This window comes from Pseudopipra pipra, chromosome 15, assembly GCF_036250125.1.
Source record: "Pseudopipra pipra isolate bDixPip1 chromosome 15, bDixPip1.hap1, whole genome shotgun sequence".
Classification (NCBI taxonomy): Eukaryota; Metazoa; Chordata; class Aves; order Passeriformes; family Pipridae; genus Pseudopipra; species Pseudopipra pipra.
In genome coordinates this window covers 13,275,122-13,299,745 of record NC_087563.1, presented here as the reverse complement: position 1 = coordinate 13,299,745, position 24,624 = coordinate 13,275,122, and the positions used below count along the sequence as shown (strand labels likewise).

Here is a 24,624-nt window from a genome sequence, read left to right as displayed (position 1 = left end):
AGCCATGGAACAGGTTGCTCAGGTTTGCGTATCCTTCATCTTTGAGGGTTTAAAGACCCAGCTGAATAAAACCCTGAGCAGCCTCATCTGTCCCCACAGCTGATCCTGTTTGGAGAAGGATGCTGGACTAGAGACCTCTTGTAGTCACTCTCAATTTGCATTATCCTATGATGTATTTTTATTTCCTCAGTCCTTCTTATAGACAGATTGTCATGGAAATGCTCTAAAAGTGAAGGCATAGCAATGTTAAAAGCTCACAGCAGCATTGCAAGTAATTTAACTCAGAAGGATTACCTCATGGCCACACATGATAACTAGACAAAAGCTGTGTTGACATCTTTGTCGTCTCCACAAGCATCAAAAGCTCAAGAGATTAAAAAAACTTAGACAAAGTTTTCTAGGCTTCAAACTCAGAACCTTAAAAGACTTAGCAATGTAGGGAGTAACTGGAAAGCTCAAGTGGTCACCTGGGAATGACCAGAACAGGCTCACAAGATCCCACATTCCATATATGACTTGTTTTTATAGTTGCTGGTGGCTTCCAAATGCCGAGTACTCTAAATACCTCCCCTCTAGTACTAGGAACTGTGTTTTTACTTATGCCCTGGTGACTCTTTGAAATCCCTGCCCTAATTCTGAAGGCATGCAAGCAGTAAATCAGTAGGATCATATCTACTGCCCATCAGCCCTCAATTCACACTACAGCAGTCCATGTCTCCTTCAGGAAGCTTTTAGTAGACTTCCAGTTAAACCAGCAAAAGCTGAAAGTCACCAATTTAAAACAACTGACAAATTTATGAGGTACAAGTTCACTGAGTAGAAACCTATCTCAAGAAAAAGCAAAATCCATGTTTCCGATTTAGATAAGTCAGTAAAACACTCAGAACTGGTGGAACCAGACCTGCTCAGCCAGTGGATCTCCCTGGTCACATCAGTTACTGTCCCTTCCTGAGAGCTGTATACCCAGCTACCCACTCCGATAATGGATCCTGGGTTTTAAACTGTTCAGACAATACAAATAACTGTAATTCATATTTTTCCATCTGAGAAATGTAAATGACATGAGCTGCTCAGTCAGCAGAATGGAGAAAGGAAAGAAAACCCACACATAATAAATTGTGTTTTATTTTCCACAAGGTTTCAATGTGCAGCAGAGCAGGTCACTTTTAGTTTCCTGGAAACGTTTCCAAATGCCTTAAGACGACTCTATAACTCTTTCTCCACAGTTAATCAAGCTTGGAGTAAGTAGATTTTATAACAACTTAGCATTAAGCTAACCCTTCCAAGTAGATGTTAATTGTAGATAGGCAGCTCTATTTCTCTATCAAATTTACATAAACTGATTTCCATTGTGCTAACCCAGGCAAGGTGCTGGGCAGACAGGATTTATGTTCTGCCCACCTGCTAGGTCTTAAACAAGGAGGGAGACAGATGGAAAAGACAACTTGCCTGCAGTATTATTTATCTCACCAAAAGGCAATACTGCAGTTTGCCATCCTCTTTTACTATGGCTAGTGCTTCCCTGAACTTGCCTTTCTCTCCTCTCTTGCCCAATATAGCCTTTATTCACCAATTCCTGCAACAGAAACTTGGTTGGAAACACCATAAGCTGGAAGGGTAAGCAAGGCCTGAAAGAGGCAGAAAAGAAACGTGGCCCAACCTGCTGTGCTATTCTCCACAAAAGCCCAACTCTCAGGAAAAACAACCAGCAGCCCCTGAGAAACCACGAGCCTGCCAGGACGGCCGGGTGCTGGCAGGGGGGTAATGATGGAGAACGGAGCAGCCTGGGCAGCTCCATTGGAAATCTCCGTGTGCAATTGAGCCACCAGCATCACTAAACAGCCTGAGCAGTACCTGGGTAATGTTTCTCTATTTGTGCAGCATGCAGCTGGAATCCCAGGGCCAAGAAATTAAAAACCAATCAGCTTTATTGGCCTGCCGATGCCAGGGCAATCAACATTCATTTCTGACAGCATATGCCCAGGCACTGCTCTGCCTTACATGAGCACATCTCCCCCAGCCTGGGCTGCTGCTCTGCTTGCTCAGGGCATGGCAGTGGCTGCCACTTCTTGGAGCCCCTCTTTGGGCCCTCACTTCTGCAGAGATAGAGAAGCAACGAGGTTAGAAACAACAGCATCCTCCATCATCCCAGAGGAATTTCAAAACATCTTGACAGTTCCATTTGGATCAGTAAAACCAGCAGCACTAAAAAACTTGTTTTGTTAAGTGGAGAACTAAGTTTCAAAGACAGGAAGGGGCATTTGGGGTGAAAAATGCGGAGGATTCTTGTTTGCACTCTACAAGAGGTTTCCCTAATGCTTTAATTAAGTGCATATATTTGGAAGTGCTTAATGGTTAAATTAAAGCCTAGATATTAGTTCTCTAGGAGGAGCCGTGTTTTTATATCAGAGTTCTGCATTTATAATTGAGTAGATCACATCAAAACAAGATGTATTTAAATCAGAATATACTTCTAAATTTACCTAACCTCCACACATAAAAATTCCCAGCAGGTGCCTTGTTAAACAATAAGGAACATAGGAGGTAGATTGCTGTTCTAAAGCCTTTGGTGAAAACTAACTCTAATTGTGTGCTTACATCCTTTTTTTAATCAATTGTAATAGTAAATCTCTCTCTGCTACAAAAAGAGACTTTTGCACTTTAAGCCAGCAAGCTAAGCAGTGTGATTTCAAGATATCATCTGCCTTAATATTTAGGACCTAAATCTCAGAGCATTAATATTTGATTCTGTGAGCACCAAAGTATCTTTGAAAGCATAAGCCTAGTCCCAAAGTCTTTACATGTATTTTTTTTCCTTTCATGCACCAAGTTCAAACACATAAGACCCAGGCATTATTCAGAAGGAAATCTTCACCTTCATGCTCATGGAAAAAAAAAAAAGACACAACAGATAGAGTGGACATAATCTAAACATTACTGGACATGAAAAAAAACAAGCTCCTTATACAAACCTTATGGAAAACGAAATACTCTGAAGTTAATTAAAAGCTATTCTATTTCGCTTCACTTTCCCTCCTCCTTTTATTAAAGCACTTAATGAATCTGCTAAGGTTTTTCAAATGCAGATGCTGACTATATTTACAAGCAAACTCTGACAAATACATGAGGCTCTGAATCCTCAGCTAACCCAGACCATAATTTGATCAGCAGCCTGAAGCAAGAGAGGCACACACACTTGTTTGTAAACAGCTTGGAGATTTTTCTCTTTGTAATGCACATTTTGCTGCTTGACTCCTTCCTACCAGAGCATAACTGTGAATTTTGCTACATCTCAAACCCCATTCTACTAAAGGCTGAAAACCAGAAAATTTTGGTCATGCCAACATAAAGCTTTAACTTAATATTACCCTCTTGTAAATGACAATAATAAACTATGAAAATAAAAGGCTGAATTATCAACTTCAGAAATAGCAAGAATACTGAGATTACAGGTACTTTATAAAAAAAAAAAAAAGTTCTTTTAGAAGCTACTGTCTTTTACTCAAATAATAATGACAACCTACAAAATGGCACCACCACCCTCCCAAATCATCTGAAAAAGCTTTGGTTGGTCACAAAGCCTTTTATAGCAGGAAATTTAGTGTGAAATCTGATCTGAGACCTGTGGCCTCTTGGGAAATGTAGTTTCCTAACTGGCTAACCATCTGTTTGCAGGCCTTGTTTTCATCACTGAAGAAATGAAAGGAGACATTTTTACTAGGAGTTTACTTTTATTTACCTTCTAATCCTGTGTGGCAGGTCTCTAAGTAGTCTCTTTTTGGATATGACTTGACTGAGCCTTTTTCTAAGGGAAAGAAAATTTGAATTCCTAGGGAGGGGATTATGGGTAATCTGCTACTTTAAAAAGGAATGAGTGAGTGTTTTTCTGGTTTAATTTAATAGGGATTGTATGTGGAGCTCTCAGGAGAAAGAAGTGCTGCTGCTGGCATTTAGGCAGGAAAGATGGATATTCTTTTTCATCAAATGAGAGCTTAGAGATGGGATCTTTTGTTAGGGGTCTTCTTTGAGTTGGACAGCCTGTAGAAACAGGAAACCAAGTTATGAACAGCTTTTAGGTCCAAACAGAGGGAGTAGTAAAAAGGCTAGCAGGGAATGAAAGGAGCTAGTGAGATTTTGTTGCCATTTTTTTTTGTTTGTGTGTTTGTTTTGATTGGTTTGCTTTGTTTTGTTTTTTGGTAGTTTGTTTCCTTTTTAATATTTATTTATTTTAGTCTTTACTTTTTTCAGGCTATTGAGGAATGCTCTCTGTCCCTCTTCTGACCAGCCCCTAAGTGTTAGACTTACAAATGCCTTTTCTGGAGCTACACGAATCTCTTACAGAAAAGGTAAGTTATTAGACTGTAGTTGGTTTTCCTCCATTACACTGTTGACCCAGCTCTGACCTTCATCTTTGCCTGGCCAAAGCTTGTCCAGTAAAGCCTTTTTGCCGAAGCTTGAGGGGTCCCCACACTTTGGCCTCACCTGAAAATGCTTTGAGTGTTTCTGGTGTTAATAATGTCACATTAATTTTTCAGGTAACTGGGTTATGTGTAGAAGCAAAAGATCATCACTTTTGGAAATGCTGTGCGAGGGCATTTTCTTTACTGAAGTCTGACTGTAGTGACTATGCTGAAGTAAGAAATCTTGCCTCATCCACTTCTCCTCTCTTTTAGGAGTTCTAAAGAGATTTGAGCTCTGATTGTTTTAGCTGACAGGTAGATGAACTGGTTCCCCTTCATCTGAGTTGCAGCCTTGAGTGGGTGTAATGTAAGAACAACTCTCCTCTCAGCTGCTTCTCTGCTCTATGAGAGCCCATGACACTACATTGTTGAGGGTAAAAACCATCATCCTCAAGGCATGTGTGTGCTTGGGGCAGAGGGGTACAGGAGGATTCCATGCTGCTCACCAGGCAGCCCTGGTTTTGAGCAGGGATGTCCCAGAGCTTTAAGCCTCCCAATTATTTTTCCTTGGTCTTTCTCAGCTTTTTAATTGTTGCTGAATGGGGAAAAAGAGCACAGGCATGGGCATGCTTAAATCAAATAATTGTCCCAATTCCACCCTCCTGCTCTGCAGCACCTTCTGGGAGGTGGGATGAACAGCACCACCCAGTAGTCTCATTTATTAGAAAATATAAATGAGCACATTCAATCTGAAGTGAAGACCCTGTTGTGCATAGGTCAGCTTCATTTGAAATCTAAGGATACCCAGGGAACTGGTTTACTGTAAGATGTTAATTAGTTTTATTGAAAGCAACAGCAGTTTAAGAACACAGCAAAAATACTTTTTCTATGAGTGTTTTGTCGAGAAGATAAACTCACAACTAGTGACTGGGAGGGAGAGCAGAAAGATAACTATCTGATTGAAAAAGACAGAAAAATATTACCATGGGTTTAACAACTTATTATAATAGCCAATGATATCATCTTGATTTCACAGTGAAACTCAATTTTATGTGTCAGCAAAGCAATCTTAAACTGCTGAGCAGATGTCAGCTGCATATCTGCCATGTCAGTGATCAGGAAAGATGTTTTTCATGAGCAGTAGCAGTCATTGCAAGCAATGTTATTTTTTCATGTACTTTGCAATGAATGTGGAGGGTTGCAAGGCTTTAAAAAAGTAATTCCTAGTCTCTGCAAGTCATGGATTTTGTTCATTTATGCAGTTTTTATAGAGAATATTTTCTACAGCTATTGGGGGAACAAGTTAGAAGCCCGGAGGAAGCATTGGATAAGGGGCATTTGGAGAACACTTTAGGTAGTGCTGGTATTTCAGTTCATTATTTTCAAACTAAATTCCATTGCAAATCTTCACAATCTTTGTAGAGCCTGGGCAAATTCATAAAATTCTTCCCTAAAATACTTGCTCAGCCTTTTTAAAATTAGTTCTGCACCTGAGTATCCCATTTCAGCTTCCTCTTGGCTGGCGCTGCTGTGACTTGAGTCTTTACTGATACACACAGTTCTTGAAATTGCAGTTTAAATTCTTATACATGAGTAATGATACTAGAAAGGACCTTCACCCATCTCTCACTATTACAAGTGGTATATTTTTGCTGGAAGCTAGGTAGGGCTTTGAAACAGTGAGCAGGAGATGGGAGACTGGTGCATTATGAAAAAAATAAAACCACTGCTTTTAAGAACCTGGGCGGGGGGGATATAAGTGAGCATTAAAATTGAGAGTATTGGATGTTAAACAGGGAAGCTGCCCACTGCCACATGACTGGATCTGAATAGACTGCACTCAGTCATGATATCAAGATAGATTTCCAGGTTTGCAGTATTTGACCAGACATATTTTTTCTCTGTGTGTTCTCCCTGATGTCAGAGACTGGCTCAATAACCTCACAGATCGCTTGTAGGGGATTGTGTCTTTTTTTGGTTTTCAGTTCAGGGGTTGACTTTCAATTCCATTTCTTCCACTGGGATCAGATATTTTGAAGATTTCAAGATTTGTTACTCCTCAAGGGTGCAAAAACAGGACGTAGTGATTGGTGTGAGCTCGGTTGTGCTATACCTTGACTCAACTATTGACTCTGCCTTGAAATTTGAAGGCTGCTTCCAATGCTGCATCTTTTATTTTTCCTTTTTCCCTTTTTTATTTTTAAACTTTGTTTTAGCTAAGAGCTTGCATTGCACAGCAGAGCTTCCAGCCTCAAGACACTGAAGCAGAGAGAACATTTGAGCTGTTCTTTTGTCCAGTGTCTCATTAGGATCAGTGATTTCACTCTCAGCATTGCAAAAGATTTCTCAGCAGGTGAAATTAATCTGATTTTAAGGTTATGACTAGTGATTCTTTTATTTTCCATATTCAGGTCTTCACCCTAGAGAATGCAGACTGAAATGAAAAATGTTGATCTTTAGATCCAATGCAATAAATGAAGAGCACTAGCTAGAGCAGCACCAATTTTGACAGGACAGCATGCACAATGAGAGAAGGAAAGGAGTCTCTATCTCATTATCTATAAATGATGCAAATGAATATTTGAATGGGAAAAGATGAAGCCACATGATTTATTCCTTCTCTTCCCAATGGGATGGATTTATAGTAACTGCTGTGAAAGGATCTGTGAGTGACTGGGCATGTCAAGTGAAGGTCAAGGTGGATAGCTGAGGAGTGCAGTCATCTGTGGTATTATTTACTGGTCATGAACAGTAGAAGAGGTAGAATTAGAACTACTGAAACTTATCTTTATGTCTGAATTGTCATTGTACATGGAACCAGGTGCCCTTTACAGAGGTCATGAGCAGTAACATCCTCAGGCTCTGCTCTCTTTGTCTGGAAGATGCAAGTTTTCCTTACAAACTGTTCAGTTCTTTGACCACAGCAGAGTGTGCTTCAAGCAGGGCTTGGAAAAATGGGAGGAGACACTTCCCATTCAGACACCACCTTGATTTTTGTTTTCTGAGATGAACAAGAGCTGTAAATTCAAACTCAGTTCCTGAAATTCAGCTTTTTACTGTTGCTCCCCCAGGCCCAACAGCACAGGAAATCAAAGGGTACCAATTCTCCAGCCTTGACTTGCAGCTGCCACTGTCTACAAGCATATGCAATATCTGGGAAACATTCTTCCCATTGCTTAATCTCTTTCCTGTTATTTATCAAATCCTGCTGGCTATAGAATTCGAAGGCGATAGCACTGATCTTATTCCGCTTCTCCAAATTTAGTGGATTTTGAGGTGAGCAGGCATGCTGCATTGGGCTTCTGCATTCTGCTGGCCATTACCATTCTCGGGAGTCCTTCAGCTTTCTCTGCTGTTTCATAACAGAAGAGGGCCAGGAGGGAGGTCAGGAAGGTGGCACAAGCCCACCTTCCTGCCCCAAGGCAGCAACAGCTCCTCCTGAACAATTGCTGCTGGGTGTTGGTCCAATCAGTCCTTGTTAATCCCTACAAAGGTGATTGCTACAAATTCCCAGGCCAGCCTATGCCAGCAGTTTCCCTTGCAGTCATTAAATAATTAGTACTGTACTTTAACCTGATGAATGAGTCAGGTTTTATCTTTCATCCAGTGGTTGTTTTTGTGCCTTTATGAAATACTGAATAGTCATTTACCACTTGGTATCTTCTCCCTCTGAATATATTTATGTGTTGTATTCAAGTCACTTCTGGGTAGCCTAAATAGATTTTGATAAGTTAAATAAATCTTTCTGCTGACGCTGATCTCACAGATTGGATTTGAAGTATAATGGTATCACTCTAATCTGCCCATGAGGAAGAAAAAACAACATTTTTCCAAAGACAGAGTCAAACATAGGATTGCACATCCAGTCCTTGCTATATCATCAGGTATTCCAGGGAGACTACATTTGTCTAGACTTTTTATAGCTGCCCTTAAAAAAATCCCCAAACAAAAAACCAGCCCGAAATCAAAAAGAAAACTCTGCTTCCTGTGTTTTAACCTGACATTGGTGAAAAAATTGTTTTTATTTGACCCTGATGACAAGTCCCAACAACTCAGCTGAAGGGTTATTTCATGGCAGATGAACTGTCTTAATTCTTAAACATTCTTGTAAAAGAACATGTGACTTAAGACACTTTCAGTCAGATTTGTGTATATATATATAGCATAGGCCACTCTCCTCACCATTAGAAAGTTGATCTGTTCATGGTATCATATCTGAATTGCTACCAAATTGGACAGTCTCTCAAGGTTTTCCATCTGAAATGCCTGAAATCTGATTTAGCAAATTCGTTGCATTGCAGCTCTGGCTGCGAAAGTAATCTCTTGTGAAGTGTGTGTAACCTCCCATGGAATTTGTCTGCAACTGAACAAATACCTTGTGCTTTTCTTAGAAGGAAAATATGTGTTTTAGAAAATTTCCTTCATTATTCTTTACTGCTCACTTTTGTTGGAGTTCGGGAAAAGGAAGGGGACAATTGGAGTAGGTCTTATAATGTTACATTTTTATTTTCCAATTTGAATAGCTATCAGAAGACTGTATGAGAAGCAGAAGTCATTTGTGATGTTTGCAACACAAAGACCCACCCTGGATGATTTACAAATAAATGATGTCCTGAAAGAGAAAAGAAATTACTTCCATGGGGTGCTGCGTTTCAATAGTTCCAGATAATTGCAGTTAGTAAGGGCAATTGCCGCTGATTGCTGCCACGGATCAGCATTCACATTGCACTAACACTGAGAAACGAAGCTTCAATTATAACTCCAATCTACAACCCACTTCAAATAATTGAACTATTTCCCTTGGCTTGAGTGGACTTTACTGTGCAAACAAGCCCTCACTGCTGAGCTCTGCAGGGGAGGCAGAGCAGCCGGACTTTCTTACACTGGTTTTTGAATTGCCTTGGCAGGTCAAGGAGCGGGGTCCAGACCCAAAGCACAGCTCACAACAGGGTCTGCAGTCCTGAAGACCTGGGAGACCACTGCAGCCAGTGTGCTCCTGTCTCCCAATCCCAAAGTATCCCATAGGTTCTTTGTCTGGCCATTCGTGCAGTGGCATGTCATACTAGTGGTAGTGCCAACATAGTATGGAGGGAGAGAGGAGTTGGAAGAAACAGCTCTAGAGCTCCTTAAAATTTCCATGCAAGCTAAAAGAATGTAGATATATATTTGTCAATTGCTGAACACTTTGGGGGAATTGCATGGACTGAGTAAAAGGAAATATTCCAGGGTGAATTCCCAAGTAGATTGCTAAATATACTCTATGGCTACAAGAGTAAGATCTGCAGTAAACTGCCCCATTCCTGTTTTCTTCTTGGTCTTTCTAATACTTGTTCTAGGTTCAAACATCATATACCATTCATTAGACTTCTATAGTTAAAGGAAAAATCTATTTCTTATCCTTGATGGAATACGTGTAACTCCAGCTGAAGTCTGGGAAGGGGCAGGAAATCAATAGGATTCTGTTTAGCATAAAATTAACAGTGTGGAATATAAGTGACTGCCTTCTGTACACAATTTAATTATTGGAAACACAACCACCTTTGAAACTGAGCCCAGGACACATTTTCTCTGTAAATGAATGAGCATTCTCTTACAGTGTAATGCACTGGAAAAGACTGCATTAAAATCAACTTGCTCTTTTCTCTTAGAGTAGTTCCTGTAAGTGAGGAGCACTGGGAATCCTCTTCCAGTAAACTTTGTATTGAGTACAGTACCATTAGAATATTCTTCTTCTCCCTATTGTAGCCCCCATTCCCAATCACTGGAAGGAACTGGCAGTTTCTATATACTTTGCAGAAAGTCTGTGCTCTTCCTAGGAATGAAAAAAAAAGAAGAAAACAAGGAAATGTACCTGTCTGGTGAGGAGAAAATGTCATTAACTGTAATATTGTTTCAGTTTCTTTCCATTATTTCATTAGAGAAATTAATGTTCCGTATCAAGTAAATGTTCAAACAGGGAATCATGTTTTGGTTAACATAATCCGAAGAATGGGACTATTCTTTGTCTGTGCCTTTTATTTTTATTTTTTTCAAGGACTCCACCAGGGCTTGGAGGTCCCCGTAGGGTTTTTTTTTTGCTTTACTCACTTTTAGGATTTAATAACTGAATTCTCATTTTTCCCATTCTCTTTTTTTTTTTTTTGCATACTGAACTTAGTATTTACAATCTATTTGTGTACACTTGAGTTGTCCATGAAATTAAAAGTTCAGTGAAGAAATTACTCAGGCATTTGAGTAATTAAAAAAAAAGGGGGGGGGAAAATTCCAGCATAGAAGATTGTTAATCTTGATAATCTTTAGCATGCTCAAGACACATATTACATGGGTTGTTCTTAAAAATTCCACTAATAGTGCTGGAGGTTTTGCCTCCCCCCAGCCTATAAGTCTATTTATACAGTCCCAAATGCTGTAAACACCTTTGTATTCTACTTTCCTGACATAATGTAGGAAATAAAACATGTGGCTGTTAAGTGATACCCCAGCCTGGAATTATGATGTTGTTCCCCACACACCTAAGAGCAAACACATATTTTAGGTGATGATCCTGCTTAGAGATTTCCAGCATAAAAAGCTGTTGTCCAAGTGTAAATGATGCCCTTGTGATCCAGTGAATCACAATGCAGAAAATGTCTCCTTTTAGTGTTATGATTAAAGCTCAAAATATTCCAGAGACTTGCAAATGAAGAACACCAAAAACAAATGCTACCCATTTTTAGCTGAATCTTTGAATTCCCCTGGGTTTGCAGAAGCAGAATACAAATTTCTGAAATACTCAGCTCCTCTTCCATTAGCTTTTTGCTTTTTCCATTTTCTCCAAATAGAAGAGGCGGAGGCACATGACAAGTTTTGAATATATGTTTAGAATATGTCTCTTGGAGCATTTTAGCTGAAGCCTGGACAGAAATGCATTTTCTCTGAAGGACTGAAATTATGACTTAAGTGAAAGAATTTGGATCAATATGAGATAAATGCTTGGTTTGTGCCTTCTTTTGCTGTGTTTTGTTTTTCTAATACAAATAAATCAGAGCCCACAAAAGGAGTGACTGGTACAGGAGCAAAAATGAGCTTAGGATTCAGGGGACTGCCTCCAGTTCTCTGCTGTGATTTTTAGCCTTTTGAAAAATCTAACCCTCACCGTATGCAGGTTTGGGTTTCTCATTTGCCAAGTGTCAGTAGCAATTTGCAGGGTGTGGTGACAATATGCACAGTGTGGATTCTTGCATGTTTGGCTGTTTGGAAGGAAGGTTACAGATATTCCATCATTTCAGCGCTGTGTTTGTGCCTTCTTTCTCCTGAGGACATCCTTCATTAACTGTCTTGCAATCTCCAGTGGCTTAGTGTCCCTCTATTTTGTTTCCTCTCTGTGCTAGAGGCAGACATGCTCATGAAAAAACACGGTTGTTTTTCACAGGAGGCTTTAGCTGCCATGCTAATGCAGGCACTCCAAAAGCCCTGAGAAGGCAGGACTGCTTCCCAGTGAGACTTCAAACAGCATCATAAACTGTTTGTTTCTCACCACAAGATCCCTTCTAACTTTTGAAAGCTTCACTAAAGCATTTTCTATGTTTGCATTTCCAGATTTCCTACTTGAGGGAAAAGGAGGGAGGCAAAGCATTGCTGTAGCAAACTGTTTAAAGTGAACTTTTCAATTTCCCTGCAAATGAGTGAATTTGCTACCTCAAGGGAAGCTCCAATAAGAAATCCCCAGAAAAGAGAAGGAAAAGGGAAGTATAAAACTCTAATATTCTTTCTCAAATTTACTGGGCCTGCCAAAATTTTTAGAAGTGTCTTTAAGTTTCTGAACCTTTTGATATTCAAAACTCTCCATTCCAAACCTCAAAAACAAGGAAGAACTCAAGAATTTTTGACTTGAACAGTGAATACATACAAATAAACTTATTCAAGATATAATCATAATAAAAACTGTGTGTAGGCAGGATTCTAAATTACTAGGCTTCAGGCAGACCCCTCCACAGGGGAGGGCTCAGAGGAAACCTCTGGAGGACAAGCTGAAAAGAGCTTGTGCCTGAGATAGCTTGTCTTCCTCTTTTCTTGCTGGAAATGAGATGTTGGATTAGAGTCTAGCACTGTGCTGGGGTGGTAATTCCTTTAGACTTCTGATTCAGGAGTTAAAATGAAATAATCAAAGGTAATCTACTGAGAAAATAGGGGCTAAAGATTTTATTGTTTAGTGTAATATCACTTAATGCCAGAAAATGACTCATCCTTGTGTACAAACCTCTATCATTCATCTGCATTCCATGGTATGTTCAGCAATTATTTTTATTTGGATAGAAAAGTAAAACTGGGAGATCTATGGCTAGGTCATAGAAAATGAAAACATTTCCTTTTTCAAAGCATCTTTACTTTCAGCTGCTGGAGGTTTTGCTGTTTTGTTTTGTTTTTTAATAAAGAGGGCCCAATCCTTCAGTCCAGACTGGATCTACCAGAGCAACTTCACCAGTTCTACTGCCAGCTCCTCATGCTCCTCTTAATCTGGAACCTGGAAGCCTGCTCTGTGTTCCCTCCTACCTGTTCTTTTCTGGGGGTGGGAGAGGGTGGGGTGGGCTGGAGTGTCCTGTGAGATGGGAGAAAACCAGGAACATGTTCACCTGCATTTCAGTTGTTTCCTGTGGCTTGATGAAAGGGTAGAAGCTATTTATTATCCAGCTCTGCACTCTGCTTATACCAGAATTTTGAGCACCGTTGGCTTGAAACTTTTAAATTGCACTATGTATGCATTTTGGAGATTTACTCTTTACCTGAAGCCGTGATTAGGGAGGACATTTTAGATACAAGATGCATCAGAAAAATATTGTTGTTCTGGAGGCACAAGAGAAGTGCTTAATTTTCAAACCTGAGATGATACAGGGTGACAGGATAATAAGATCCCTTCTTTGCATGATTTCATTGTGAGCTCTCAGAAAATACTATTTATTTCCCAAACCCCTCGAACGTCTGCAAATACCTGCACCTGGAGAATAGACCAGTTTGGTCCTGCTGCCATGATCCCAGCCTCGGAGGGGCAGAATGCACCACTATCCATCTCCTCTCCTCGGGATCTCAGCTTTGCTCAATTAACTATTTTTGGTACTGCTGCCCCAGAAAATGCTTTAACTGTGAGGCTTGTTTCCAGCTGCTGCAGGATAACAAACAATTAAATAAAAGTCAAAACTAGTGAATCTGAAGGAGCTGACTTGTGAAAAAAAAAAACAACCGTCTCAACTTTTTGTTCGTGGTTGATGGGGTAATATTTTACAATGTTTTCTCAGTTTTATGGTTATATATGCCTGGTGACTGAGGCAAGGCTTGATTTGTGTTTTCCCAAAGGTCCCATACAATGGCTGTAGTACCTCATCATCCCTTGGCCCTTGCAGTTTTGAGGGAACAGCTTCTATAAGAAATGCTCTGGGTTTCTAGAAATGGCTCACGCAGTAAAGACTTGCCAAAAATGTGCTGGAGAGAGGTACTGGCTGTATACAACTAAAGCCAGTGGATTAGGGACTACAGTCCTCTTCAGCAAATCTGGCCCTGGGTGTGAAATCAGGTTAAATTCAATTTATCCAGATGCCTCTGTGGATGGCATAGCCTGTAAGGATGGCACATAACCAATAAATGAGCTACTATGGAAAGAGTAGCCCCCAATATTTGTGATGGTATGACAGTGTTAGGTAAATACCATTTACATATCTGAAACTAGAAATGGACGTGTTTGTCACTGAAAATTGGGAGGTCTATAGATTTTAGACTTCATTTTGCAAAGTAATTGAAAGGAGTGTGTTGGTAGGAGGTAAGACCTTGCTAAACTCTAAGGCTCAGAGAACTGTAAAAGAGAAGAGATGAAAAATACAGTGTTCTGACTATAAAGTTGGAAACTTGTGCTTGTTTTCTTCCTATTCTAGGGGGGGGGGGTGTGGAGTGGGGGAGGAGAAACCTCTATTATGAATTATGACAGGGCTGACACTGACTTTTGCTTTTCTTGAAAATGCAGATTGCACATTGATTTTCTGTTCATTACAGGTATTAGTTAGTACATTTAACAACCTCTGGCTAACAAAAGAGGTACGAGGTATGTTTTTTTACACCAAAACCTTGCTTCTTTAGACAGTGTCCAGCACAGAGGATCCCAGTCAGGGGAAGAGAATCCTAGAAGGCAGCTGTTTTAGCACTGTGTGTCATAAAGGAGAAATCAGAAAGAAAGAAGAACTTCATTCTTGTACAAATTTACTAGCCCTTAGGACACAGAACACAGAGTACTTATCTGTTCCTTGATGTGGAGCAAATTAACCCACAAGTAGAAAGTGAAATGATTTTCTTGTTCATTTAGTACTTGGTACTGGTTTGGAATCTGGCCCCAAACCGGGTTAACTGCTCACCTGTGTGGTGGAGGTATTTGAACTGCTGGAGGTTGGACCACAAACCTGTTTAGGTTCCCAAAGTAGAAAGGTTCTCCTTCTCACAGAATTGAAAAGGATTTCAGCGCTTGACTAGATTCTTACATAATCCTGGCCTGTGATACAGGATTTCTAAAACTGTTTTAGGAGATCAGCAATTGCACAGCAGGAAGGAGACACAGGTCTCATGAGATGTTAGGAGATAAGTGGAGAAGGTAGGAGTAAATGCAGGAGGTACATATAGGGCTACGGGGTTAATTTACTTCAGCTAATTGATTTCTTAAGATACATTTCAGTTTGTAAAAGGATTTATGCAACAGGAGACACTATAAAACGTGATTTACCATATGGCCTCAAAACAGATGGAGATATGGAGAGACTGGAGAGTGGAATGGAAAGGAGGAGGTGGCACATTACACCAACTTCAGGCCAGACTCTGTCTCCCCAGGAGAGAGGATGTAAGCATGTAATCCTGTAATCTGTGTGTCTTGGTTGTACATCTCCATGAATAATGCACCAAAAATAGGAATCTGCTATAGCCTTCATTCTGGAACTTTAGTTCCTAATTCCTATGTAGAAGTCCTTGCCTTTCATTCTGGGGACTGATTGTTCAGTCACATTTGCCAAGTGAAATACCAAATGTTCATGTTGCCAGCAACTGAAAGAAGACAGACTTCTAGAGGTTGGAGGAATTGTTTAATTCTCCTTTTTCCTCTCAGAAAGTTTTTTTTTTTAATAATGTGAATGACAATATTAATTAAAATGTTTAATGCTAACGTTGGCTTGGATATCATGGCAGACTTAAACCTCTGCTTTAGCTGAGAGTGTGTGTGTCAAAAGATCCTTCTGTGCTGCTTTTATAATTCTGTCAAGGAAATTAAGTTTTCCTGGCACACTAATTGCTGTGTGTCTGTGAAGTCTAATAGGTGTGCGTTTCCTTCTCTCCCTGGGCGATTCCTTTCCATGATGAAAACTGGCAAGAACTGTTGTGTGCAGGGCACCACATTTGCCTTTCCACTTAAAATGTGCCCTCTCCAGCACGTCTCACTCCTTCTGCAGTTGGAGTTTATAGGAGGAAAGGTTTTTTTTTTCACCCTGAAAATATTCAAGGCCATCAAACTCCTCTTGATCAGAGCAGCACTTTCAGTTTTTGTCCCAAAGGTGTGATAAATCCCTGTGGACTTAACCCTGATTCCAAATTGCCGTATAGAGAGCAAGAGCTCTTTCTCAGACATACTCTAAATCTATCCCCCCTGATCATTACTGATTTGAGGGTCTGATATTTCACTGTCATCTCTGCTTGAGTTGATTAAGTCTCTCAATCTTTAGTCTAAAGGAACTGATATGAACTACCCTGACAGGACAAAGTCTTCCCTCTTCATCTCTCCTGCATTTCAAAAGAAGCCTGAAATGAGCTGATAAATGGGATTTCAGATGATGGAAGAGGCCAGTCAGCAAAGCCTGTCATGCCAGACTCCTTCATTTTCAAAGGTTGCAAAGATGCTGACTCCTGGCAAAGTTTTACAGACCTTGGATGACTAAGCAAGCTTCATTAACTCAGATTTGACTAATTGCTCGTTTAGGGAAAACAAATAGAAACAGAAAAACTCAGAGCCAGCAAGCCAAATGGTGTGAATAGGATATAGAGAAAATTGCTTGAAAGCCAGCTTCAGGACATGTGCAACCCTGCGTTTATTTGCTGCTGTTCTCATCTTTTCTCCTACTGCATTTTTGTCACTAAAAGCTCGTGTATCAGCCATGATTTTCACAGCTATTGCTTTGTTATCCACTGATTGCACTCTTTTCACCTTTCTTCATTCTCTTATTTAGACCATTTCAGTAAAAAGGAGGCAACAGAAAAATGTCATGCCCCCTCAGAGCAACACCTAATTAAAATTTGCAAAAAATCTGGAGGATGAAAATCAGGTAGTCAAGATAATCTATCTGTGACCCGATTTTCTATTCACCACTGCTCCTCAAACACCAGTGTAAGTAATCCATGTATTCTTTACTCACCTCCTCTTTTTACCATCCCTAATTTGGTCCTAGTCTATACTGTTAGTCTAGCAGTTTCCAGAAGTCTGATTTAGTCGCTGATATAACCAAAAGTATTGCTCATCTTGCAGTTTCTTTCCTGACATGGTTTATTGTCTTGGAAGTTTAGTTTATGGGTTTAGTGGGGCTGGAGATTTTTTACCTTTCTCTGTTTATAGTTTTTATACAGTTCTTTGCTGAGGCCCTTGTTCCACCCACATCCCCAAGTACTCCAGTAACACACCTCAGAAAAAAAGGGAGAATGTGTTCATCTGGTAATTTATTCATGATGAATAATTAGCCATTGTCTCACACACCAACTTGACTGTCAGGAGTGCTCAGATGGTTTTGTAATGAGCTTTGAAAGGTGCTTTATTTAAAGACAGACAGTTCTTCACGGGCAAACCTTGCTTCACAATGGGAAAATAAACATGGCACTTAACATCTTTAGTACCTTATTATTCATGTTATCCTGGGCAGCAGAAGACTTCCTGGATTGCCCTTGTGCCCTGCATGACCAGGTGCCTGATTTCACTTTTCTTTATATGTGGGGAAACAATTTCAGCTGAAAAACTGCTGATTGTTGGCTTTGTAGTATCTCACTAATCTTAGAGAAGTGCTGTGGGTTTGTGTTCACTTTAATAGACTGAAAGGAAGACCTTTTTTGTCTCTATGTGTCTGGTCCAGTTACTACTACATGTTCCTCAGGGGCTTGGGGGGGATAGTTCCAAGTTTATTTGTCAGCTGCCCAACACAACAGCATCCTGGTTCCTGCTGTTCCTGAAAGGTGTGACTTCAGTGTCCATATCTGTTACTGGAGAGGAGATTTTTATTCTAATATCAATTTATAGGCCATGGAGGTCTCAATAGGTGTTTTGACTCATTGTGGGATGGATGATTTGGAGGAAGTCTCACCCATCCTGCCTCATACATGTACCATGTGCAATTACAGTGTGACTCCCTCCCATGGAGTATTGCCAGGGTCCCTCAGGCCCCCTTGGCACTTCTCCAGACACTGGGGAATAGGCACCAGGGCAATGCTTGCCTTCATCATTGCTACCCATCCTAAATACTTCTGTGTTCTTTCTTGCTGAACTCTTTAAGCCCTCTGATGGATCTCACTTAAAAGAACTAGCCCAATTTTTTTTCTAGGCAATTTGTGAGCATTTTAAGTGTCTATCCATACATTTCCAAAGGTGCTTTTTTTTTTTTGCGCTTCCATTACTGTAAGTTATGAAGACCCTCTGAGATGAACTTTGGTAGTTTGATTTCAGTGGGAATTAAGCCTCTGAATACGTATTTAGCATCAGGAAATCAGTCTTTAAGCATTAAATAACAATAGCCAAATTCTTATTTTTTTGTTTTAAGCTGAGAAACCGAGTTGTTGCTTTGCCAATTCAAGACACAATTTCTTTTTAAACATTCCCACAAGCTTACAGGAGACAACAGGCACAAATCACTTTATGTGTTTTGGTAATTCCCTTATTTTTGCAGGCACCTCTCATTACTGTGAATTACTAATATTTTTGTTAAATTTATTATTATTATTATTATTATTATTATTATTATTATTATTATTATTATTATTATTATTATTATTATTATTTTAACTAATGCTTGCCCTGAATCATTTTCATGGCTCTGGATGGATGGTCTTTTTCTGTCTCTGTTCTGTAAACAGCAAAACGAAGCTGTTGCTCTGCCTTGTTTTGGAGTCTTTAGTGCTGCTGTGCACCTGTCTGCACACTTCTATGTTTTGCTCCTCATAATGAAGTCCAACGGCTGCCGAGCCAGTTGAGGAGGGAGAACATTTCCATTCAACACCAACATGCTGAACCATTTGTTCAAAACTGCAACTCCTTTAATCACGTCTGCTGCATCTTAATAGAGAGCCTTGTTGAAATTAATTATTTCTGTTGGTATGCCCCGGCACTCGAGATGTTCTGGAGTGAATCATGATGGAACCTCTCCTAGACTCAAGATAATTTATTAAACACTACATTCGTTTAGAGGTGAAACATTGGCAACAACCTTTAATTTAAATCCTGTGATGAATTTGTCAGTTTTATACACTGTGTAGCAGTGGGGGGGAAGGATAGAGGAAATAATTGTAATTGTCATAGGAAGCACATCAGTAGGAATAGAGAGAAATAGCCCCTATGGACTGGAATGAGAATCCGTGCTGTTCTTTGTGCCTGTATCGACTGCCTTAAAAAGCTGGGCAACTCAGAATTACCTACATTCACCCCAAATTCCTGCGAGAAACCTAGAAACTAATTCATGCTGGAAAATTCTAGCAAACCCAGATTTCTGAGCCCCACAGTAGCAAGTGAAAATGAAGTTAGGTGAATGCAAGGCAATTTATATTAGACAGAACAATTTATTAAATAACAGTGGAAACAGCATGCAATTGTATAAAGCAGTGCTGGGTTTAAGATGTATATTTGTATTGTATCATGTTACTCACAGAAAGCTGTAGAATGGCCCCCAGGAGGAAAGAAAGGAAAAAAATATTCAATTAAGTGGTTCTGTAGGTTTTTTTTACCTTGACTGTTACAATATATTTTACCTGGTTTTAGCTTCTGAAGATGGCAAACAGCCTGAGCTGAAACTTTATGTAAAAGCTGAACTGCAGAAGAGAATTTATGTCCCAATTGTTGTTTGACAATTGAAAATGAAATTTTATCAGCAAAAATGCCAATCAACCTTCTCTTTATGGGATGTTGCTAAATTCCCCTATGCTTGTATGATAAAGATAGTTGCAGTTGTGTGTGATTACAAAATACAAAAGTGCAAAAGGTTGCCTGAAGAAGTAAGTCTGCTGCACATATAGAGAAGGCCAAGGAAATACTGATTTAGACAGCTGAAAATTAAAATATTTGCCACTTCCCACTTAGCCAGTTCCCAGCTGGCTTGAAGCGAGTCACATTCCTTGTGATGGAATGGTCCAAGATGAAAGTGTTACTGGGGATGTGATCTTCCCCTCCTCCAAATAAAAGCAATCAATTATTGAAAAGAATGAAAAGTTATATGAAAGCAACAGTGGAATGGCAAAATGCCAGAAAGGGAAAAGACTTGGTTTCATTTTGCTTTTTTGTTCCCATAAGACACATCAAATGACATTCCCACCATAACATACACCCCTAATAATGGCAATAATAGCAGCAATATGTCTGTCTTATTGCATACAGTACCTGTGAGCAGATGACATTCTTAGAGCTTCTCAGTGATTTAAAAGCTCCTGCAAGATTAAAACAAGGGGCAATTAAACGGAATTCAATACAGAAATAAAATCAGTGTGCCATTAAGGGAATTATTTTGAAATTAAACCAAAAATACCACATGTATAATAATAGTGATATATGATTCTATCTGGCCTTGTAACTGCTTGCAGATTTGCCACCGAAATCAGTGGTAATCATATAACAAGGTGTATGTCAGCTCTAATTCTGTTTTCTACTTAAACATGTAAACAAATGGAAGGGAGTTCCTACTGCAGTGATGTGCATGTCAGGGAGGTGAATGTTAATTTTAAGATGCCTAATGCAGTTACAACTGAGGGGCTCCCTTAGTTTCCATAGCCCTGTTTCTGCAAGCAGTGCTGTGAGGGAAGGAGGAGGGTGGGAGCAGATTCCCATCTGACCTTCTCTGTACACTGAAGATGAGGAGTTGCAGCCAACTCTGCCAGGCTGGGAACAGGGACTGCCCAACAACATTCAAAGGCCATCGAGAGGCAAAGCTGTCCCAAACTCCAGCTGAGTCTCCACTTGTGGTTTCTTTCAAAGAGATGCCACCACCCTGGACTCGTGCTGACTTTAGAGCACTTGTTTACATATGCTGTTCTGGAGGCAGGAAGCTTGGAGAACTTTTTTAAACCCTAAATAAGGTAGGGTAATCAGTGTTACAGCATTGAAAGGCTCAACAGTTTGTCTGATGGCATTAATAAGAAACGTAAAACTTAGCTTTTGAGCTTTCAGACAAACAATTATCTTCCTTGTGATGGAAGTTGATGATAATTGCAGGCATGGTTTAGAATTTTTTTTTTAATTGAAGAAACTATTTTTTTAAAGAATTTGTTCACATAAGTCAAAGAAATGAGCTTTCTTTTGAGCAGACAGGTTAACTGTTTTAAGGTAACTTGTTTGCAATGAATGCAAATACTCATCCATGCTTAATTGCACTTTTAGAGCCTCACATTAGTAATATGACATCTCTTCTAGATCTTCCTGCCAGTTCTCAGGCTTTCATTAAAAAAATAAAACTCATGCTTGGCTTTCAACTTGGAACTCAGAACTCAGAAGATGCTTGTAAATTTGCACTATAGGAATATCAGCTTGAGAAATCAGTATCTACAGAGTATTCATTTCTAGAAATCTATGTTCTTTTAAATCTAAACAAAAAAACCCAAAACCAAAAACAACCAAAGAAAACCTCTCTGGGAACTGCTCGGTCCCTGGGGGTTTGAAATACATGTGTTTCCTTAGGTTCTGTCTGCTTATTTTGGTGCAGGCTCCCATGGTGAGGAACAGAAGATGTGCTTTGGGTGCACAGATTGTGTTTTGGCAGATCTGTGGGCTGAGGGGAGCAGCAGCATCCCTCACAGCTGTGCAGCTGGGACACAGCAGAGCTGTACTCCACTCCCTTTGATAAGCTTTAGGATTAAACCCCATAATTTACATTCAGGCAAATCTCCCATGCAGCTCGGCAGGTTTTCTCTCCTTCAAGAGAGAGGAGTAATGACCCAACTTCCTGAGAACACCAAAAAGGAAATTTGCTTACATGTCTTTTTCTTTTCCCTTTCCCTCCCCTTTCCCTGAAAGAAGATTCATTTGAATTTTTCCTGATGCCAGACACCAAAACCAAATCCAGCAGTGAAAAGCAATACTAAGCACAGTCCCAGAGAAAAGAAGTGCTAGCAGATAAAAAGCTTGAAAAAGCCATTAGAGCACCTGATGTTTTCTCACATTTTTTATTTCCTTCCAATTAATTACTAGGAACAGTTGCAACTGTCATTACCTTGTGTTCCCCAAATTCCCCATGCAATCATTCCATAAAAAGCCAGTGTATCTAGTGGACATAAGTCTGATTTCTTTCTTATCATGTAATGTTACAAAATCTTTCTGTCCTTATCATACTGGTGATGAACATATTTCAGCAGGTAAGGAAAGCACATCCAAATTTGGGATGTATCAATTCTTCTTCCCTTGTTTCTTTTCTTCATGGATGATTTTTTTCCTGTGGAAATTGTGAATTCTTAACTATTGCATGGCAGGAGCAGCATGCAGACCAGCAGCTGGTTTAGTAGGTCTCCAAAAATAGATTGCCCTATGTTCTGATGTGTGCACAATCTGTCAGTGATGTAACTGATGTTCTTGGGACACTCTGAGCTTTAGTAGATTGTGGATACACTAAAGTAGATATGAACCCAATCGAGTTCATTATTAGTGACAGTATGACAGTGGCAGAACAGAGCACAGGGCAGGCAAAATACCTGTGTTAGTTCAGAGTTTGGGAACCACTTGGAAGCCTGGCCTAATGTCTGTTTGCCCTGGGTACTCTGCTGGATTTTTGACTCCCTTGTAGCTTTGAGAGCTGCAGGTGCTGTTCCCATAACACAGCTGACTTGCTTTTATGCTCTATCTGCCACGCTCCACTTTAAGTGCCTTAGCTATTCCATTTTTCCCTAATGAGATGGGTACCGTGCATCTATCTGATGTCAACTGATTGCAGAAAGAGCATTCAGTTGAAGTTTAATTAGCATGTAACTGATAAGTCCAATTACTCAATAATGATTTGGAAATTACATGAGCTACATATTTTGTGATTGTGGCCTCGTGTAAAACATGAAACTTGTGAGGAAATTTTAGCTATTTAATGAACACTTGAAAAAAACCTTATTCTGTGTTTAATCAGATATCAATTAGTTGGAAAAGGGAAATCTTAAATTAACATGTATTAACAGTGTTAATTGGCAGGAGCCTTCGCACTGAGTCAAGTGCAGCATGGAAACCCATTTCCACCACGGTGTGTAGCATAGCACAGAAAGTGCAGTCCATGCAATGCCTCTTACTGTGTCATAATTTTGTAAGAAATTCAATTAATCCCTTATACTGGGGGTGGCTCTGACACATAACTAATTCTGACTTGTTTTAAAGGATGCCTATGAAATTAGGAATGCATGGAATACATTATCTCTGGCATATTTTTAAAACCTTACTAGTTCCCCTTTGAAACTAACCCTTGGTCTTTAATTAACAGACAACGTATTGCAATATTAAATTTGACACGTTGCCATTTTGGCAGGATTTGAAGTGAATTTGTTCATTATGGTTGCCATGGAGCACACTTCATTTAATTTATGATCATGTGTCCTTATTGATGGAAGAATATCTTGGGGACAGCACCCACAATGTTACTTCAGAAATGCTGGCTTATATTTAAATAGGCGCTCTGGAAATCAGAGTAATGTGGGCAGTGGGAGTATTTTTGCTGCATGTTTCTGGTGTTGCATGGTTATTTCCCCATGAACTGTGCAAGAGCTTTTCTAATAATTTTTGGTGTCAGAGATTGAAATTTTGGGAAGGTATTGGAGCCTACCATTCAATGAGAGTTAGAGAAAAAAAGTTTTCTGAGACAATTAAGGATATGAAGGTTAGGTACTTTCAGTGAATTGGCATCTGAAGGAGTATGACTCTTTTCCCATTTAACCCTGCAGGGATCCCAGCTAGACTGGTCATTCAAGTTAGATGCTAAATTGCCTAAAGGTATGTTAATACCTTAAGAGGTTGTTAATAGTCACCAACAGACTCAGAATTGTTCAAATATAAGTATAACCTGGAATTAAGACAGCCTAACATGCCTTTCCTTAAATAAGTTGGTAAAACCACAAAAAAACTGCAGAAAAAAATTTGTGATTGTTGAATTTTCTCATTAAAAAAAAGGCTTTCATTCCCTTCTGCTTGATCTCTCTTAGCCTCTTAAAGTCACATATGACTCCTGCTGCTTGTGGTCCATCAAAACATCATTAAAATTTAAAAACCCCAAATATTCTGCATTTATTCATGGCAGAAGGAGGGAAGGGGAGGGTTACAGACCTATTGTTTCTCTCTTTACTCACAACCAAAAGGTTTTTTTATTTTCTAGATATATTTGGGTACCAGATGGCAGATTCATTTCAAACTTGTCAAGCAGATTAACTGAAGTTAAGATCCTAAATCCATTTGAGGCCTGATGATCCTGCTTAGCAAAGATGACAATGATCTCACCCAAAGTTAGGCATTTTGTACTTGAGAAAATAAGACAAGTTTATAAGTCAAAATGTTAACTCAAATTTAAAGCTCTATTCTGAGAAAGGAATGTTAGACTCTTCTGAAACAGGAGGAGGCAAAATGAAGTGTCCCCCACTGAAATTTTTCCTTGGGTTTCTGTGACAAAGACTTTTGATCTGAATTCCAGGAATACTAAGTTTTTGCCTTCCCTCTCTGAGCTTTCTAGAGAAGCATATTCGTCTTGTTACCACTGCTGATGCTGCCCAAAATTCATTTTAGGCTGAGTGATTACAGCTGTTGAATGGTGCTGAACACTTGAAGTAGTGTAAGGTGTTGCACTGGTATTGGGTGATATCAATATGGATATTAGAAGTGCCTAGAAAGCAAGGTAATTCCAGTTGGCTTTTGGGCTGCCTCTGGTATAGCAGAATCCTGTCATGAAGTCAGCTGGGGATGCTGACAGGGTTCAGATGCATTGCTGTCCTGCTGTCAGAGGTTGGCCTTAATGGAGCAAGACTGTCTGATTAG

General features: G+C 39.7%; 1 long non-coding RNA gene across 1 annotated transcript in view; it reads left to right on the top strand.

Annotated features, from left to right (window-relative positions):
- Positions 1-4,000: 4,000 nt before the first annotated feature.
- Positions 4,001-24,624, top strand: part of LOC135422639 (uncharacterized) — a 47,206-nt gene continuing 26,582 nt past the window's right edge. The window contains exon 1 of the long non-coding RNA XR_010434535.1: positions 4,001-4,346. This is a non-coding gene — a long non-coding RNA (uncharacterized LOC135422639). The remainder of the gene's footprint in view (positions 4,347-24,624) is intronic.